At 41.9% G+C, this 12682-nt stretch overlaps 1 long non-coding RNA gene across 1 annotated transcript in view; it reads left to right on the top strand.

The window, feature by feature from the left end:
* LOC137232263 (uncharacterized) overlaps window positions 1-12682 on the top strand; it is an 86802-nt gene that overhangs the window by 56553 nt on the left and 17567 nt on the right. The gene's annotated exons all lie outside the window — the stretch shown is intronic.

The following is a 12682-nucleotide window of genomic DNA, read 5'->3' as shown; positions in this document are numbered from 1 at the left end:
TAATTGTTTTGGGTTTGTTTTCTTCTCTTGTGTTTCCCACTTAGAGAAGTTCCTTTAGCATTTGTTGTAGAGCTCGTTTGGTTGTGCTGAATTCTCTTAGCTTTTGCTTGTCTGTAAAGCTTTTGATTTCTCCATCAAATCTGAATGAGATCCTTGACGGTAGAGTAATCTTGGTTGTAGCTTCTTCCCTTTGATCACTTTAAGTATATCATGCCACTCCCTTCTGGCTTGTAGAGTTTCTGCTGAGAAATCAGCTGTTAACCTTATGGGAGTTCCCTTGTATGTTATTTGTCATTTTTCCCTTGCTGCTTTCAGTAATGTTTCTTTGTCTTTAATTTTTGCCAATTTGATTGCTATGTGTCTCCGCGTATTTCTCCTTGGGTTTATCCTGTATGGGACTCTGCGGTTCCTGGACTTGGGTGGCTATTTCCTTTCCCATGTTAGGGAAGTTTTTGACTATAATCTCTTCAAATATTTTCTTGGGTCCTTTCTCTCTCTCTTCTCCTTCTGGGACCCCTGTAATGCGAATGTTGTTGTGTTTAATGTTGTTCCAGAGGTCTCTTAGGCTGTCTTCATTTCTTTTCATTCTTTTTTCTTGAGTCTGTTCCACAGCAGTGAATTCCACCATTCTGTCTTCCAGGTCACTTATCCGTTCTTCTGCCTCAGTTATTCTGCTATTGGTTCCTTCTAGTGTAGTTTTCATTTCAGTTATTTTATTGTTCATCTCTGTTTGTTTGTTCTTTAGTTCTTCTAGATCTTTATTAAACATTTCTTGCATCTTCTCAATCTTTGCCTCCATTCTTTTTCCGAGGTCCTGGATCATCTTTGCTATCATTATTCTGAATTCTTTTTCTGGAAGGCTGCCTATCTCCATTTAGTTGTTTTTCTGGGGTTTTATCTTGTTCCTTCATCTGGTACATAGCCCTCTGCCTTTTCATCTTGTCTATCTTTCTGTGAATGTGTTTTTTGTTCTACAGGCTGCAGGATTGTAGTTCTTCTTGCTTCTGCGTCTGAGACCTAGGAATTCTTTTCTAACCTCTCACACGTGAGGATTCGATGATTGTTAAGTTCTTGAATTCATGAAAGATAGAGACTTGAAGGCCAGACTAAGCAGTCTGGATTTTATTCCCTGCCAGTGTTGGAGGGTCTCCTGCAGAGGCAGGGTGGCTGTGTCTCACCATGAGGACAAAGACACTGGCAGCAGAAGTTCTGGGAAGTATTCCTTGGCGTGAGCCCTCCCAGAGTCCAAATGTTCCATTCTTTTATCCTTCTCTTTTTACATTTTTATGTCAAAATATACTTCATTTTATCCACATATTTGTTAAAATGCTATCGTAGCTATAGATTTTTCTGTTGCATTTTTAAAATTTATTTCAACTCCAGAACGTTTTTTGGTTCTTTTTTTTACAATTTTTGTCCATTGTATTTTTTTCTTCATGTTTTTTCTGATTTCATTGAATTGTCTTTTTTTCTTTCCTTATAGCTCACTGAGGTTTCTTATAACAGTATTTTTAAATTATTTATTAGGTAGATTGCAGATTTCTAAGTCTTTGGGATTGGTAACTGGCAGACTTTTGCAATCCTTTAGTAGTGTTAGATTACTTTGATTTTTTTTAATGTTCCTGGGGTTTTGTGCTGCTTTCAATTCTGAAGTAGAAGCCACCTGCTCCAGCATTTACTACTTGTTTTCAGGAGAGAAACACTTCCATCAGCCCTGTAGAATTAGAGATTCTGAGGCTTTCTCAGACCTTCATGGATAAACCTGTTTCATGCTTCTTATCACACTTTTGGCAGAATTCGTGAGCTTATGTGCCATCTGTTGATCTTGCAACACAATAGGCTGGGTGCTGACAGCCCCTCTTTTCTTCTCCTAAGGGTGGTGCTAATGCAGAAATTTATGGTCTGTCTCTGTCCTGCAGATGTGAGCCAACTTTCTGTGTGTGTTCTCAAGCTGTCTGCCAAAGCTTGCCCTCAGTGCCTTGGTTGGGAGCACACATGGTGAACTGACCACAGCATGAGGGTCTGTGTTGGTGAGGTGTGGAGAGCACCAAGGGTGCCCATTGGCCAGTTGGGAGGATCTATGGGTGAGGCATCCCTATTGGCTCATGGATGGGCTTCTTTTTTTTTTTTTTAACATTTATTTATCTATCTATCTGCCCTGGGTCTTAGCTGCAGCGCACAGATCTTCACTGCAGCATGCGGGATCTTTTTAGTTGCAGCATGCGGGATCTTTTTAGTTGCGGCATGTGGCATCTTTAGTTGCGGCACGTGGGATCTAGTTCCCTGGCAAGGGATCGAACCCAGGCCCCCTGCATTGGGAACACTGAGTCTTAGTCACTGGACCACCAGGGAAGCCCAGTGGATAGGCTTCTTGATGGACTCTGGAATACAGCTAGTATAATCTGCACCACATTAATGCCTTACCAGAATCCTCTTTGCTACCTCTTCCCAACCCCCAGTCATACAACTAACTCATAATTCAGCACTCTGGATGGGGCAAGAAAACAACGGGCCTTTTGGGCAGCATCTTACACAGTTGGAGAAGCTACATGCTTTCACTTGCCCCTGCAGGAGAAATCATGGGCCAGGAAGATATCTCTTGGCCCTAAATTGTGCAATCTTGGGGGAGGCGTGATGTTGGTAAAGTGAAACTATTCCCTTTACTTTGTCCAATGCATCCAAACTCATACTTTTTTTTTTCTCCAACATTGTGCTAGTACTTTTCTACTAGAAACGTGGATATCCACAAAGGCTCTTTTGTTCATGAGTGATGGCTTAAAATAGTATTTTCCAAGTGCCCCTAGACTATAGCCAAGAGGGGCCAGTTAACAGGTGACTGCAAAGTCCAGAGCTGGGACTGAGGTCCCTATGCCTATTACTCTGTGCACGGGTAGGTGAGACTCCTCCTGGGCCCCTTGGTGTGTGGTGCTGGAACCCACAGCTCCCACAAAGACACTTTTGTCTGTGAATGAAGCCAAGTTGTTGAAGGGGGTCATGAGGAGGCACACCTTATTCAACCGTAATGCTCATGGAACTCCTCACTGGAATATATTCAAGTCAAATTGAGTAACTCAACCTGAGCTTCCTTTACTTTGCTTTCATCTTTTCATTGGTCTTGAGGCCTCAACCAGGAGTCTTCCTCATTAAGGGAAGAAGTACTAGCAAGAGAGAGAAGCTTCCATGAGACAGATTCTCACGTGGAAAAATGATTAGGTTCTTTGCTCCTCCTAGTAGAATCCCATTCTCTATAAAACCACCCACACTTTCTTGACCCAGGTCAGAGTTTCTTCCCACGCTGGAAAAAGACCAGAACAAGTCAGGGAACTGTTAACTCTTCATCTATAGGAATTCTCAGACTTTGCCTCACATCATTATTACTTGGAAAACATTTAAAAATTCCCATCCCCAGCACTTAAAAGCATTCAGTAAATTAGTATTTCTGGGCATCAGTATTTTTAAAATATCACCATGTTATTCAAATTTCCTGTCAAATTGAGAATAAGTACACTTGCCCTACTTAGTAAAAAAAAAAAAAAAGTGCATGTGAGTCACCGAAAATATTGTTAAAAGGCAGTTTCTGTTTCAGAGGCCTGGGTTATGCCTAAAAGTCTGAAATCTGAACACAATTCAGGGACACAGACTACAGTACACTGAGACTACTAAGGGCCTCTTTTACACTGAAGTAAATAAAACTTGGTGACAAAATAAAACAATAAAACTTACAAGAGATGACTGGAAGTGAAAATATCTGTACAGTATATCACATTGGGAGGATCTCATTATCATGAAGAAACTAACCAAATATAATTTCAGTGATTTTTAATAACCAAAATTTGTAAGATGAAGAAAGTATCCTCCATTATGGTTTTCAGTAGCACTCCTTCAGAGAGAAAAATTCTAGTTTCAGGAAAGGCTCAGCTTAAAAAACATAGGTGTCTATTTTATCCAGAGTTTCCCAAATTCCAGTTACCTGCACACTGAATACAAATAGATGCTAATCAATTGCTTCCTACTGGCATTATAGCTTAATATTTTCCAGTGTGTTGACTCAGTTTCTTATTAACTTACTAATATTTTCCTTTATTTTTCTTTCAGTTTTATTGAGATGCAGTTTCTACATACAGTACTGTAGAAATTGGAGGTGCACAGCATAATGACTTGACATATATTGTAAAAGGATTAGCAAACAATTTTTCTAATTTACTAAATACTTTATATGACAGTTTGGTAACTTCCATTTAAAACATAAATTAAATTTACATCATTCATAACATTACATGAAATGGGCTGTGAAACTCTCAATGGTATTCGGTGTTCTGAAATTTGTACATAAACCACACCTGGGGAAGTGCTAATTCATGAGACAAATTCTGCTCTTTTCTTCTTTCTTTTACTGCGGTAGTCCCCTCTAAGACACGTTAGCCTGGAGGCTGTCTTCCGTGCCTTGGGGTGGGGCGGATCACTCTCCTCAGAGGAGGAGACCAGAAAGTCCTCATGGAGAACATGGACTGGGACATGGGGTAGGATGACCCAGATTCCTCTAAGATGTGAAACATCTGACTTGTAGGAGCAGGGTTCTCAGGAGGATGAAATGAAAGTTGTTCTGAACCTGGAGCCCTTCTCCCATCCCTTGTCCCATCATGAAGACAATTCTGGGGGGTTGGTCTGGAACGTGCATAGATGGTGGGGGTTGGGGGACAGTGCAGGCCTGGATTGGGCGAGGTGAGTTGGGTAGAGGCTGGGAGTCAGTGCTTAGCACTGGGGCAGGTGGCCTTATGGTCATTTGATGTGCCTGTGTGTATCCAAGTCCAGTTGTACTGGGAAGAGGATGAAGACTATGGACAATTCCACAGATCAGGTCTCTGAGTATCGTCAGAGGAAAATAGGGACCTGAGTCTTACTTTATTGGGGGTAGAGTAGCGGGTAGGGTGGAGGGGGGAGGTTCTAGCAAAACTGGATGGAGACCTGGGACGATCTCTTGCCTGGGGCCTGAGTTTGGAGTCCTGGTCACATTTATGTTTGACAGGCTCTGGTCCACACACTGAGTCTACTTCAGGACACTTGAGTTGTGCCTTGTGGTTGATGACATGGTCCAGACCAGATGTCTTGGTGGCAGGCTGGGGACATCATAGGAGAAGATCCCAGGCCTGTTGCCTGTCACCTTGGCAATGATGTTTGAGCACTGACCAATGTGCTTGGGTGCAGGTTGTGAGGTAATAATGATACCCTCATTATTTATCTGGTCCACAAGTTGAGAGCAAAGAGCTCAGTACAGAGTTCTTGATGTAAGGCTGTTCAAGGCAGATCGCCCTCATATCAGGTGTCTTGAGTGGTGGATGACGTGTGAAAACAAGTTCCTTGACAAATTTTTTAGTGACTGGGTGGACAGTAATTGGCTTGGAAGGATGCTGTGGGAGAAGACACCACAAATATAAAGTATATTTGAACGGCCTCTCAAGACAAAAAATAGAAGTGACCAAATAAAAATATTTGGAACCTGTGAAATTAAATTTCACTGAAAGAGAAATAAAAATGATCATGTTACATATGAAGAGGCACCCAACCTCAAAGATAGTCGGGGAAAATACAATACAATGCCAAAGTAACGGTTTTTTCCCTATTATATTGGAAACTTAAACTGCCTTTGTAGCGTCTCTTGTCAATATCGGTGGAAACAAGCTCTCTGATACACTCTTGCAGGAAGTATACATGACTTAATGTCCTTTTTAAGGCAGTTTGTCCCCTCTTCTGCTTCTTTAGGTTCTGGGCTTTAGGGTGCTGTGGGGCTGATGTTTGTGTGATGACCTTGATATTTGCTGTGTCCTTGGGCCTCTAGTCAGTCTTCTTCAGGCACTGATCATTTGATTTCCTGTAGTAGAAGAAAAAGGGCAAAAAAATCATACAGGGATTGAATCAAGATGGTGGAATAGAAGGACGTGGAGTTCACCTTGTCCTGCAAATATTGAATACATCAAAAATACATCTACATGTGGAACAATCCTCACACAATACCTACTGAACACTAGCAGAAGATCTCAGACATCCAGAAGTGCAAGAAAGATCTCCACATAATGAGATAGGATAAAAGAAAAAAGAAAGGAAGAAAACAGGACCTGCAACCCTGGGAGGGAGCTGTGAAAGAGGAAATGTTCCCTCACCCTGGGAAGCCCCTTCACTGGTGCGGAGATCAGCTGGGACAGAAAGGGAACTGCAGAGACTAGGAGGAGGGCGCAGCAGCCAGTTTGCAGCAGACAAAACAGAGACCTGCACAGAGGATCTGTGCTACTTTGTGCAGTTCTCAGCCCAAGAATCATGCCTGCTGGTATGTGCGGGGGCTGGGTGCTGAAACTTGGGCTTCAGAGGACAGACCAAGGGAGAGGACTGGGGTTGGCTGCACGGAGACAGCCTGAAGGGGCTGGAGTATAGTATGTGCCCAAGCGGGGGTGTGCGCGGAAGAAGCCCAGGCCAGCCACAGAAGCGAAGCACCATTGTTGAGGGGCAGGTGAAGGGAGGTGCAGGACCACCATAGCAGCCTCCTTCTTGGTGCCACCTCTATGAGCTCTGGGAGTGCACAGGCGCCAGCAAGTTGCCCACCCTTGGAGGCGGGCTGAAATCAGATCTGATCCCTGGGGACTGCATGACAAGGGAAGCAGGCCTGAAACCTGAGCCCTCTCCCCATGGCTATGCGATCTGCAGCTTTATGTCACTGCCACTGGAGTACAGTTGATTTACAATATTACATTAGTCTCAGGGGTACAACATATTGATTTAATATTTTTATAGATTATGCTCCACTTAAAGTTATTGCAAAATAATGGCTATATTTTCCTGTGCTGTACAATATATCCTTGTTTATTTTCTACATAGGGGTATTGGATTAAGAGAAACAAACTACTCTCCCTCCCTCCCCACTTCCCTCTCCCCACCAGTAACCACTAATTTGTTCTCTGTGAGTCTATAGCTATTTTGTTACATACATTCCTTTCTTGCATTTTTTAGATTCCACGTGTAAGTGAGAACATAGAGTATTTTTCTTTCTCTAACTTATTTCACTAAGGTACTATATAATACATTCTAGGTCCATCCATGTTGCTGCAAGTGGCAGAATTAGATTCTTTTTTAATGGCTGAGTAATAGTCTATTGTGTATACATACCACATCGCCTTTATACCTCTTCTAATCCAAGAGCATGGGATTATCTTTCCATTTCTTTGAATCCTCTTTAATATTCTTTATTAACGTTTTATACTTCTCAGCATATAAGTCTTTCACCTCCTTGGTCAGGTTTATTCCTAGGTTTTGCGGGGGGTTTTTTGGTGTGATTTTAGAAGGTATTATTTTTTTACATTCCCTTTCTGATATTTCATTGTTAGTGTAAAGGAATGCAAATGATTTCCAAATGTTAATGTTGTATCCTTCTACTTTGCTGAATTAATTTATTATAGTAGCTTTTATGTGGAGTCCTTAGGGTTTTCTATATATAGTATCATGTCATCTGTATATAGTGATGGTTTTACCTCTTTCCTTCCAATTTGGATACATTTTATTTATTTCTCTTGTCTGATTGCTGTGGCTAGAACTTCCAATACTATGTTGAAGAGAAGTGGTGAGAGTGGGCATCCTTGTCTTGTTCCAGATTTCAGGGGGAAGGCTTTCAGCTTTTCACTGTTCAGTATGATATTGGCTGTGGGTTTGTCACAAATGGCTTTTATTATGTTGAGATATGTTCACTCTATTCCCTCTTTGGTAAGGGTTTTTATCATGAATGGATGTTGAATTTTGTCAAGTGCTTTTTCTGTACCTATTGAGATGATAATGTGGTTTTGACTTTTCTTTTGTTAATGTGGTGTATTACATTGATTGATTTGTGTATGTTGAACCATCCTAGTGAACCTGGGATGAATCCCACTTGGTCGTGGTGTATGATCTTTTTTATGTGTTGTTGGATTCAGTTTGCTAATATTTTGTTGAGAAATTTTCCATCTATATTCATCAAAGATATTGGCCTGTAGTGTTCTTTTCTTTTTAAATTTAATTAATTTATTTTTGGCTACATTGGGTCTTCGTTGCTGCACACAGGCTTTCTCTAGTTGCAACGAGTAGGGGCTACTCTTCATTGGGGTGCATGGGCTTCTCATTGTGGTGGCTTCTCTTGTTGTGGAGCATGGGCTCTAGGCACACTGGCTTCAGTAGTTGTGGCACTCGGGCTCAGCAGTCGTGGCTCGTGGGCTCTAGAGTGCAGGCTCAGTAGTTGTGGTGCACAGGCTTAGTTGCTCTGCAGCATGTGGGATCTTCCTGGACTAGGGATCGAACCCGTGTCCCCTGCATTGGCAGGTGGATTCTTAACCACTGCACCACCAGGGAAGCACAGTGGTTTGTTTTTTTTGTTTTTGTGGGGTTATTTTTTTGCTTTATACTTATTTTAATTTCTGCACTGGAAAAGAAAAGGAAGGTGTAAATGAGGACAGGTTAGTTTACAGTGACTCCATCTTTGCCTTTAAATTAATCTTTGCTCTTGGGAACAGAGTGGGATAGAAAGACAGGAAAACATCAAAGCACAAGAGTGAACTGGTGACCAAAATGCCTCCCCGTCCAGCTAACTAGGGATCTAAAAGCCTGGAGGCAGCGCTGTAAACACTGACAGACATCAGTTAAGATACATTTTTTAAAAATCCCCATAATTCCATTCTCAAAATCAAGCACAAAAACTGACAGTGAAACATGGGTTCCATGTGCGCCCATCGGCCTGGAATGAGCACCACCTGCTCTACAGCATCGGCCCTGCCGGCCAGGAAGGACCTACAGGTAGGGAGTGGGAGGGGATGCAACCTCCCAGAGCCACAGGCAGGTCTGTGTGCCTTGGAGGCTCTGCCTCTGGAATGTTCTGCGCAGGCAGGCGGTGGGTTTGAGTCATACGCCACACGTGGTTGAAGTGCTCACTTTATTTTCCATGTGCAAACTGTCACCTCTTTTTCATTTCTTATTTTGTTTATTTGGGTTCTCTCTCTTTTCTTCTTGGTGAGCCTAGCCAGAGGTTTGTCAATTTTGTTTACCCTTTCAAAGAACCAGCTCTTGGTTTTGTTGATTTTTTCTGTTGTTTTTTCAATATTTATTTTATTTATCTCCACGCTGATCTTTATTATTTCCATCTTTCTTCTGACTTTAGGTATTGTTATTCTTTTTCTAATTCTTTTAGGTGGTAGGTTAGGTTGTTTACTTGAGATTTTTCTTGTTTTTTTGATGAAGGCCTGTATTGCTATGAACTTCCCTCTAAGAACTGCTTTTGCTGCGTCCCATAGATTTTGTATGGTTGTGTTTTCACTGTCGTTTGTCTCAAGGTATTTTTTGGCGGTACGCGTGCCTCTCACTGCTGTGGCCTCTCCCACTGTGGAGCACAGGCTCCGGGCCCAGCCGCTCCGCGGCATGTGGGATCTTCCCGGACCGGGGCACGAACCCGTGTCTCCTGCATCGGCAGGCGGACTCTCAACCACTGCGCCACCAGGGAAGCCCTGTCTCAAGGTATTTTTAAAATTTCCTTTTTGATTTTGTCATTGACCAGTTGGTTTTTTAGTAGCATGTTACTTAGTCTCCATGTAATTGTTTTTTTCTCATTTCTTTTCCTGTGGTTGATTTCTAGTTTCATGCCACTGTGGTCAGAGAAGATGCTTGAAATAATTCCTATACTCTTAAATTTGTTGAAGTTAGTTTTGTGCCATAGTATGTGGTCAATTCTAGAGAATGTTCCATGTGCACTTGAAAAGAATGTGTAGTCTGATTTTTTTTTGATGTAATGTCCTGAAAATATCAATTAAGTCTAACTGTTCTATTGTATCATTTAGGATCTCTGTTTCCTTATTGATTTTCTCTCTAGAAGATCTGTCCATTGATGTGAGTGGGGTGTTTAAATCTCCTACTATTATTGTATTCCTGTCAATTTCTCCTTTTATGTCTGTTAGTATTTGTTTTATATATTTGGGTGCTCCTATATTAGGTGCATGTATGTTGATGAGTATAAAATTCTCTTCTTGTATTGATCCTTTTATCATTATATGGTGTCCTTCTTTATCTTTCTTTATAGCCTTTGCTTTAAAGTCTATTTTGTCTGATACGAGTCTTGCAGCTCCTGCTTTCTTGTTATTTCTGTTTGCATGAAATACCTTTTTCCATCCCCTCACTTTCAATCTATGTGTGTCCTTTGCCCTAAGATGGGTCTCTTGTAGGCAGCATACTGTAAGCTCTTTTTTTTTTATCCAGTCTGACACTCTGTGCCTTTTGATTGGAGCACTCAGTCTGTTGACATTTTTTTTTAAGTTCATACTTTATTCAGATTTCCTTAGTGTTTTTTTTAATGTTTTCATTTATTTATTTTTGGCTGTGTTGGGTCTTTGTTGCTGTGCATGAGTTTTCTTCCAGTTGTAGCGAGTGGGGGCTGCTCTTCATTGCAGTGCATGGGCTTCTCATTGCGGTGGCTTCTCCTGTTACGGAACATGGGCTCTAGGCGTGTGGGCTTCAGTAGTTGTGCCATACAGGCTTACCTGCTCCACGGCATGTGGGATCTTCCCGGACCAGGGCTCAAATATGTGTATGCTGCATTGGCAGGCGGATTCTTAACAACTGCACAGCAGGGAAGCCCTCCCTTGACATTTAAGGTAATTATTGATACATGTCTATTTATTGCCATTTCAAACCTTGTTTTCCAATTGATTCTTTGTTTCTTCTTCATTCCTTTCTTTTTCTTTTTGTGGTTTGATGATTTCCTTTTATTTTATGCTTGTGTTCTTTTTGGTTTTTGTGAACCTATTGTATGTTCTTGATTTGTGGTTGCCCTGTTTTTCAACTATTGTTAACCCCTTGTTATATATGCTTGCTTTAGACTGACAGTTATATAGGCTTAAACATTCTTAAAAAAACCCAAAAGAATCAGCATTTTCTTATTCTCCTTCCCCACATTTTATGATTTTGATGTCCCTTTTTACATCTTCATGTTTATCCTTTTGCTGTTCCTTATGTTTATCATTGCTTTCACAAATAGGTTTTGTTTTTCTTTTTGATCCATATACTGGCTAATTTAAGTGATTTACTTTCCAATTGTGGTTTTCTCCTTCCTATTTCTTCTTGCATCTATCTTTTCTATTTAGAAATGACCTTTCAGTATTTCTTTTAGGATAGGTTTAGTATTGCTGTATTCTTTTAGTTTTTGCTTGTTTGAGAAATTCTTTATTTCTCCTCCTATTCCAAATGAAAATCTTGCTGGGTATTCTAGATTGCATATTTTTCTCTTTCAAGACTTAGAATATATTTTGTCACTCCCTTCTTGCCTGCAGTGTTTCTGTAGAGAAATCAGCTGATAGACTCATGGGGGTTCCCTTGTAAAGAACTCTTTGTTTTTCTCTTGCTGACTTTAGAATCCTCTCTTTAACTTTTGCCATTTTTATTATATCTTGGTGTAGGTCTGTTTGGGTTCATCTTGTCTGGGGCCCTCTGTGCTTCCTGTATCTGGATATCTGTTTCCTTCTTTAGGTTTGGGAACTTTTCAGCCATAATTTCTTCAAATACATCTTCAATCCCCTTTTCTCTTTCTTCTCCATCTGGAATCCCTATAACATGTAGATTGGCCTGCTTTATATTATCCCATAGGTCTCTTATATTGCTATTTTTTTTTCCTTTGGCTTTTTGTCTGCTCTTCTGATTGGGTAATTTCCATTATTCTATGTTCCAGATCACTTATTCTCTCTTCCACATTATTCATTCTGCTATTCACTGCCTTGAGCTCAGCTTTCATCTCGGGAAATGAATTTTCTAATTTTTCTTGGCTCCTCTTTATAGTTTCTAGTTCCTTTTTACAGTAATCTGAATTTCTGTCCATAGCCTTTCTTAATTCCTTCAGTATTTTCATTACCTCTCTTTTGAAATCAGTGTCTGTTAGACTGAAGAGGTCTGTTTCATTGTTTTTTCCTTCAGGGGAATTTTCTTGGTTTTTTTAGCTGAGAGTGGATCCTCTGCTTCTTTATTTCAGTTCTGTGGTTCTATTTCTCTTAGTCTGTGAGTTTAGGAAAACAAGTATCTATTGTAGTCTTGGAGGGCTGTTTATATGCGGGGGCGTCCCTGTGTAGCTTGTGTAGGTTTAACATTTTTTTTGGCAGGAGGGCTGCTTTTGGTTTGGATGCTTGCCGTCTCTTACCTCAGTGTGTGCTGGCTGCTACCCCCTTGATAGGGGGTGTGCAGGTGTGCAGGTGCATGGCTTGCACAGACTCCCAGGAAGGCAGGGGCAGTGGCTGGCTCCTAGTCATGGGTCCCTCTGCAGCAGCAGCGGTGGGTTGCAGGCCCCTGGGGAAGATCACCCTGGATCTTGGGGCCCTAGGTGGTGGAGGTGGGTCGTGCGGCCTCTTGGATGTGGGGGCAGTGGTCGGCGCCAGGTTGCAGGGCCATCAGCAGTGGTGGTGGACCATGCACACTCCTGGGAAAGTTGGCCCCAGATCGTGGGATCCTTGGCAGTGGGCTGAACAGGCTCCTGGGAGGGTGAGGGCAGTGACCTGCACCCGCTCACAGGACCCTCCGTGGTGGTGGTGGCAGCAGTCCAGGCCCGTTCTGGAGTCCAAGATGGCAGCCATGGCTCATGCCCCCCGCTGGAGCTTGAGAGGCAGTAGGCAGTGCCCTGCTGCCTGTGAGTGGGCAGAGAAGG

Source organism: Pseudorca crassidens, chromosome 10, assembly GCF_039906515.1.
Source record: "Pseudorca crassidens isolate mPseCra1 chromosome 10, mPseCra1.hap1, whole genome shotgun sequence".
In the NCBI taxonomy this organism is placed as follows: domain Eukaryota; kingdom Metazoa; phylum Chordata; class Mammalia; order Artiodactyla; family Delphinidae; genus Pseudorca; species Pseudorca crassidens.
The sequence above is the reverse complement of the archived record's forward strand: the minus strand, read 5'-3'. Positions and strand labels throughout refer to the sequence as shown.